Genomic DNA, 7,576 nt, shown 5'->3' on the forward strand with positions numbered 1-7,576 from the left:
GTGTGGCCACTCTCCTACCTAGCTGAGTGTTGTATTTGCAACTTGACAGGAGCTGGAGTGCAATATTCTAAATTTGTAGATGGTTGAAACATGAACTCGGAGGCTGCTCGAGACTAGCTGGAGCATCCTGGGCTGGATCTTGTAGATCTTGCTTAGACACGGTTCTCTGAGGGATGGCCCAGAGTCCGCAATATAAAACTTCATGGGTTTTCAGACCCACCAAAGATGCTTTGACTGGGTGCCCTTGCTTTAATGCCAATAATTATTATCTGTTCATGAGCTTGACAGAGCTGTTGCGAATGATCTCTTCAGCTTCCACTTCCTGTGCTAACTTTCCGTCTGTTTCATGGCGGTTACCTTGAGAGACAACCCCACTAACTGCTCTTGGCCTGACTTCTTGCTTTTCAGGCTAGGACTGAAGAGGAAATTCAATCAAGACAAATGTGAGCTACTTCACTTAGGAAGGAAAAATCAAATGCACAACTACAAAATGGGGAATAACTGTCTAAGTGGTAGAACTGCTGGCAAGGAGCTGGGGGGTTATAGTGAATCACAAACTGAGTACGAGTTGACAGTGTGATGCAGCTACAAAAAAAAAAGTTAATATTCTGGGGTGTATTAATGGGAGTGTTGTAGGTAAGACGTAGGTCCCACTCTACTCAGCACTGGGGAGGCCCTAGCTGGAGTACTGTGTCCAATTCTAGTGCCACACTTTTTAGGGAAGGATGTGGACAATTTGGAAAGAGTCCAGAGGACAGCAACGGCCGTGATAAAAGGTTTATAAAACTTGATCTAGGAGGAGAGTGTTTAGAAAAAGTTTGGTCTTGAGAAAAAAATTGGAGGGGTGACGTGTTAAGGGCTGTTATAAAGAGGACAGTGATTAATCATTCTCCCTGTCCACAGGCTTAGTCTGCAGCCAGGGAGCTTTACGTTAGATATTAGGACAAACTTTCTAACTCAAGAGGTAGTTTGGCTCTGGAACAGGCTTCCAAGGGAGGTTGTGAAGTCCCTGTCATTGCAGGTTGTTATGAACAAGTTGGACAAACGTATCAGGGCTGGTCTAGGTTTACTTGGTCCTGCCACAGTGCAGGGGGCTGGACTTGCCTACCTCTTGAGGTCCCTTCCAGCCCCTGTGACTGATCAGCTCTCTGCTAGGTTTCAAAGTAGCAGCCGTGTTAGTCTGTATTCGCAAAAAGAAATTGTCTGTTGGAGGACATCCCTGATATACATATACCCCAAAAGCAGCCTCTGTGCTTGTTAGCAGTACGGTGGGACTTGGTGCAAGTAGCACACAGGCGCTAGCCCTAGGAAACCTCCTACCCCCGTCTCTGACTTCCAGCCGTGTGCTTTAGCCGCAGAACCAGCCCTAAGTGCAAAGGCTGCTGCAATCCGTGGCAAAAAAAGCCCTGACAACTAAGATTTCCGAGGCTGGGCGTGGAGGGAGAGATCTTCATGTGCATCCGCTGAGGGCTGCTCTAAGGAAGCAGGAGGAGATGCAAACGTGGACTATTGATTTCACTGGAAAGCAAAATTGCTGAAGCTTCAGGGATTGAGCTTCAGCAAAGTGCCCCGGCACACGGGCTGTCTGTGCCTCCTAATGAAGCTGAGGAACGTTTATTAATTAGTGCAGTCCTTGAAAGAGATTAACAGGGGCTGCCCTGCTGTCAGTTAAATGAGTTGCTGTAGAGATTGCACATTAGCATTGCAGCAGCCAAAGGAGCCTGTGTAACATTAGCAAAAAAGAAAAGGAGTACTTGTGACACCTTAGAGACGAACAAATGTATTTGAGCATAAGCTTTCGTGAGCTACAGCTTGCTTGGGGGCTGGTTTATTTCAACAAGTGGAGGGAATTCACCTTCAGAGCTGCCCCTCTCCAGCCCACGCCATCTAGATTACTGGACAATTTAGAAACGGTGCACTGGAGTATACGCTCCTGCTGCCGCTAGCAGTCACTCCAGGAGATGACCCAGCTGTGCGCTGTGTTACCTGGGCACAGCCCCTGCTGCTGAGGGCAGCCTCTTTCCTCCCTTTGCTGGCTTAGGCTCAATTATCAATTGGCTCCAAAAAAAAAAAAAAAAATCAACCTTAAATTTCTCAGATGGTCTAATGGCTCCAAATGGCACCATCTGCCCCAGGCCCTCTTCGCTCTCCACATCTCCTAGCCCCATGTGCCTGTTGCTATTGGGCAGGATCTGGCCACCTGAAAGCCAGATTGTTACAACGTGGTGACAGCCCTATCACTTTCTAATAGTTTTTAAGTTACAGCTTCCTAAAATGGCCACATTTCAACTTTTTCCACTCCAGGATCCTCCCTGCCCACCTAGCCAGGATCCCCCACCCGCTTAGCACCATGGGACGGCCGTGAACCCGAGGCTATGAATTCATGTTCTTACTCACCCCCCAAGTGGGTTCCTGGCTTTTTACCTTAGATGGGGAACAAACCACCACCTAGCTCTGGGGCTAAAGCTTTGCAGCCAGCACAGCCCCTCGTGGAGATTTATCAGCATTGCACCCAGTGAGATCACAGGTGAGGTTTAGTGCTAGCCTGCTGTCCAAGTCCCAATCTTGTCATCTGTGCACTAGGCCACGCTGCCTCTCCCGAATCTAAGTGTCCAATGAGACAGCAGGTGCCTCCTGCTGATGAAAAGCTAGGTACTAGTAGTATTAGCCTGTGGTGTGCATTGGGGCACGGACTGACACTGTGTTTGTACAGCGCCTAGCACAACGGGGCGTGGATCTCTGATGGGGATCCCTACGTGCAACCTCAACACAAAGGAAGAATGACTAACTCTGAGGTTCTGACGCCTTCTCTGCTGGTCTGTTCGTTTCACCAGTGCGGCCCCATTGATCGAGCTGCACACTGTGCAAATCCTCGGTACAGGGGTAAGCTGCAAACTGCAGGTTATTTTTTTGCCCCAAGGCAGCGCTGTTGCACAAGGGGTCTGTACTGGCCCCAACCCCCCTCCTCTCATAGACAGGACATTCAACTCAGCACCTGCTCTTCACTCCCTTGAGAGGCAGCTGCAGCTCACGTGGGGGCACAGGGGATGCCCTAGCCAAGTCCTCCAGAGACCTTGCCATGGTCCTGCAGTACCAAGCCCATGTCTCCTGATGTACCAGGCAAGGGGTGGGTGGGGGAGTTCTACAAGGCCCAAACTGACAATATCCCTGGGGGGTTTGCACTACTGTTCCGTCACCAAAACAAAAACCAGCCTGTCCATGGGGGGCCAGTCCAGGATCGTCCTCTGCAGCATGTTTGCTGGGGTCCCTTGCTCTGCCTCTAGGGATGTGCATGGTGCTGAGAGCCCTGTGTTTAGGGTAAGGTCTGCTAGCAGCCCCTTCCAATTTGGCAGGGAGGCCAGGCCAGGAGAAAGCCAAAGGCCTAGCAATAAAGCAGGCCCAAAGATTCCCCCCCCCCCAAGGGAAAGTTTAGACCAAAATTTTAAAATCTTTATACCTAGATTTCAGAGTAGCAGCCGTGTTAGTCTGTATTCGCAAAAAGAAAAGGAGTACTTGTGGCACCTTAGAGACTAACAAATTTATTAGAGCATAAGCTTTCGTGAGCTACAGCTCACTTTCACGAAAGCTTATGCTCTAATAAATTTGTTAGTCTCTAAGGTGCTACAAGTACTCCTTTTCTTTATACCTAGAGGAGCTGCAGTGGTCACCCTGTTGGCAGGGTTCAATGTACCATCTCCCCCTGCCCAGTCTGGGGGTGCCCAGCTGCATTTAAGACTCACCCTGGTTTCCACAGTCCAGGATTGTCTTGCTATTATCTTGGACACTAGGTGGTGATTTAGCTGCACTTGCTAATGAGTTTGCATTGACACCATTAAGGTTAACGACCTGCTCGTTAACAAGAGAAGATGGCTTTGAAGGGGAAATTTATTCTAAGAATTGTCGTAGCCAACACCTGTGAATGACACGGCCCCTGTTGTACTGCATGTTACATTAGCAGCAGGGTAACACCTGCACTGCCAGCTGCTTCTGGTGCTCATCAGATCCAGGGGATGGTTATTGCCATGTCTGTTCTGCAGGGGCCACAGGATTTATGGGAAACAGCCACACTCTGGGATGGTGTTGTTGAGAGGCGCACGGCTCTGCAGGTTGGGGCAGAGTGGGACGCAGGCCTGGTACAGGGGGAGCAGCATGTGAGGGTGGGGCCAGCTGGGGTGCTGAGTATGAGGGTGTTGAAGCTGCTCGGCAGATCTGGCTGCACTGAGCCCATTTGCCTCTGGGAAGGGCGTCTAGGCAGGTGCTGGGTGGATACTCAGCATGGATAAAGGTCAGACTTTATGCTGCTTGTTTTTATTGGCCTTTATTTAAGGAGACCTCTGTTTCTTAAGGGGCAGAGCCGCCTGCCCAGTTACTCCAGGACACCTCAGGCCACTTACTGTTGTTTGCATTATGGTAGCAACAAGAGTCCCCGACTGAGACAGGGGTCCCCAGAGTGCCAGGCGCTGCGCGTGCCCTGACTGAGATGTGGGGCCCTGCACAGAGAGGCCTCTAGTAAGAGGCAGCTCATCCTCCAAAGAGTGTACAACTGAATGGTGCAAAGGTCTTATTGGGATCCGGGAAGTGGGCGGGCAAAGCCCATCCACCGCTAAAGGATTCCCCCCCAGCCTAAAAGGTGGATCCACAGGACCTAGATACCCAAAAAATTCCAGGGGACAACTAATGAAATAATAGGGACAGGAGTGCGGTCAAAGGGTCAAATGAAGGGAACCGGACGGGGACACTGAGCAGAGAACCTCGCATAGCGCCCACTGCTCCTCAAAGGCGTAAAGGGAGTCAGAGGACGCCGCCCAGAGGAACTCTGCCCAGATGCGTGAATGGACTGAGGATCGGAAATAGGCCCCACAGTCACAGGAGACTCCATCGGCCAACCTCCTCACTCTGGTTTTATAGATGGCCATTTTGGCTAGGGCCAGGAGGAGGTTGACCAGGAGATCCCGTGATGAATGGTGCAAAGGTGGGAGACAGGAAGTGCTGTTATCCCCACTGCATGGATGAGATCCAAGGCCCAGAGAGAGAGAGCTTCCCCGGGGCTGATGCCTTCCCTTCAGTTCCAGCCCCAGGTTCTGCTTGTAGCCCAGGGCTGGAGTTATGAGTCCCTCCTAGTTTCAATGCAAAACCATCAATCAGCCACGAATGCAGGCCAGGCCGGGTCCTGTCTCCCTCCACCCCCCTGCAGCCCTTCCTGGCCACCCTGGCTAGGAGTCTGCGTTTGCAGCAAGGCTCTGAAGTGAAGGGATTTGGACGTTGCTGCCCACTCAAGCCAGGATGGCCCCCTGCAGTACCCAGAGATTCACCCCTTGCTTGGGGAGATTCTGCTGCCCAGTGAAGCTTTTCCCCGCGTGTCCTCCTGGCAGCATGGCTCTCGGTGACCTGCCCTGTGTGCTGCAGCAGCCAGCCCTGCACTGAGGCGGGGCTGGACTCGCATGCACAGGGCTCCCCTGGGTACAGATTCCAACTCTGGGAGAGGCTCCCCTTAAATTCCTGCTGAGTAGGGTAGCAGGAAGGGAGAGGCCCTGAGAAATGCTGGGATGGGAAAGGTGCATCTTGGTATTTAACTATAATTCATTCATTAATTAGAGCTCCAGCCCTAGTTGTCCATTATCTGCTCCCCTCCTCGCTCAACCTGACAGGTGCTGAGACCCGCACAGCTCAGTCCCTGCTCCCAGGAGTGTGCCCGTGGTGTCACCAATGCAACACCGTGCTCCTGCTTCTGCCCCCGGCTTGCAGTAGCTCCGACACTCCTTCTGCCTGGTGCTTCTCAAAGCCTTCCCATCGCTGCTCCAAAGCTAGGACCCCTCTGCCAGCATCCCCAGCCCTAGCCGTACTGGATGTGTCACACCCCAGTGTGGTCAGCCTCTGGCTGCCACCATCCACCTGCGGCACGTTAGTTGCCCTCCAGGGGCAACTCTGGGCTTAGGAAGCGGGAGGTTGTCACCAGCCTCGGCAGAGGGAATCCCCAGGTCCATGCTCTGCATAGCAGAGAGACAGGACCTGAGCAGCTGCAGAGACTTTCCAGTGGACGACACGTCCCACGGGGTCCCTCTGAGTGAATCTGGACTGTAAGGAACTGGAGCTCCGGGGAGCTCGTGTGCCTGTGCACCGTGGCCCTCTACTGGAGGGAACTGGACTGTGCCACTGTGTCTCATAGGCTCCGTATTGCAAACAGTCTCCTTTAGCCCAGGGGCCTGTGCTTTAGGGACAGGAGGATCTGAGGTCTCTTCACCTTTCTCTCTGTTGCTGTGACGTCCTGAGCAGTCGCGATGTGCAATACAGGTCATGTCCTAGGGGGACATGAGGTTGGCTGCGAGCGTGGGATATGCCTCACATGCAGATGCTTTGCCATGCCGAGGGGGAGGCATCCTGCTGCTGGGGACATTTCAGTGGCTGCCTGGGCAGGTGCAGATAATGCTGTTGATCAATACAGCCCTAGGCCCCCCATTCTGTGTGAGCCCCTGGCTCCTTAAAGACCTGAGCTGGGACTGCACACGGGGGCTGGGGACCCAGGGCTGTGAAACCTTCCCCATCTCCTGAGCTAACGTGGACCCTGGAATTAACCCTATCGTAGGTTTCAAAGCCCTTTAATTTCCTGGCGTCTGCGGTAGTTTAATCTGGTATTTCAGGTGACTTTTGTTATGTTCACAGCCCTCACACAGAGAAATTAGAAAAAGGCCTACACACACTGGCTGGAAGGTTGCAGCACCCCACTAGATTTCTTAGAATTCAGAATGATGATACTCAGGAACCCAAAAACAGAGAGAGACAAAGCAGGCTGCTCCCTAGGCAGAGAGGCCTAACTACTCTGATCACAGGTTTCCCTACAGTGTCCCCTTGTTTGCAGGCAGGACCAGGAACACACACACACGTCTTAAAGTGAGCTTGCAATTTCAAGACAATCCTTCACACCACAGCTTTAGCTGGTTTAGGGCCTAGTTTTCAAGCCCAGGGCCCCAGCTTCCCCCACTGCATGTATACACAAGCTGTGTGTGTGTGTGTGTGTGTGTGTGAGAGAGAGAGAGAGAGAGAGAGAGCGAGCACCTACTTGAATCCTTGTACATCCAGGTGCAGGCAGGACATGGGTAAACATTGCTGTTTGCTTTGAATGCTTTCATCCGGGAGGTCTGCCTGGGGTGTGCGCATTTTCAGTCCCTGGAAAAATCATGGAGCAGGTCCTCAAAGAATCAATCCTGAAGCACTTAGAGGAGAGGAAAGTGATCAGGAACAGTCAGCATGGATTCACCAAGGGAAGGTCATGCCTGACTAATCTAATCGCCTTATATGATGAGATTACTGGTTCTGTGGATGAAGGGAAAGCAGTGGATGTATTGTTTCTTGACTTTAGCAAAGCTTTTGACACGGTCTCCCACAGCATTCTTGTCAGCAAGTTAAGGAAGTATGGGCTGGATGAATGCACTATAAGGTGGGTAGAAAGCTGGCTAGATTGTCGGGCTCAACGGGTAGTGATCAATGGCTCCATGTCTAGTTGGCAGCCGGTGTCAAGTGGAGTGCCCCAGGGGTCGGTCCTGGGGCCCGTTTTGTTCAATATCTTCATAAATGATCT

Source organism: Dermochelys coriacea, chromosome 19 (genome assembly GCF_009764565.3).
Source record: "Dermochelys coriacea isolate rDerCor1 chromosome 19, rDerCor1.pri.v4, whole genome shotgun sequence".
Lineage (NCBI taxonomy): Eukaryota > Metazoa > Chordata > Testudines > Dermochelyidae > Dermochelys > Dermochelys coriacea.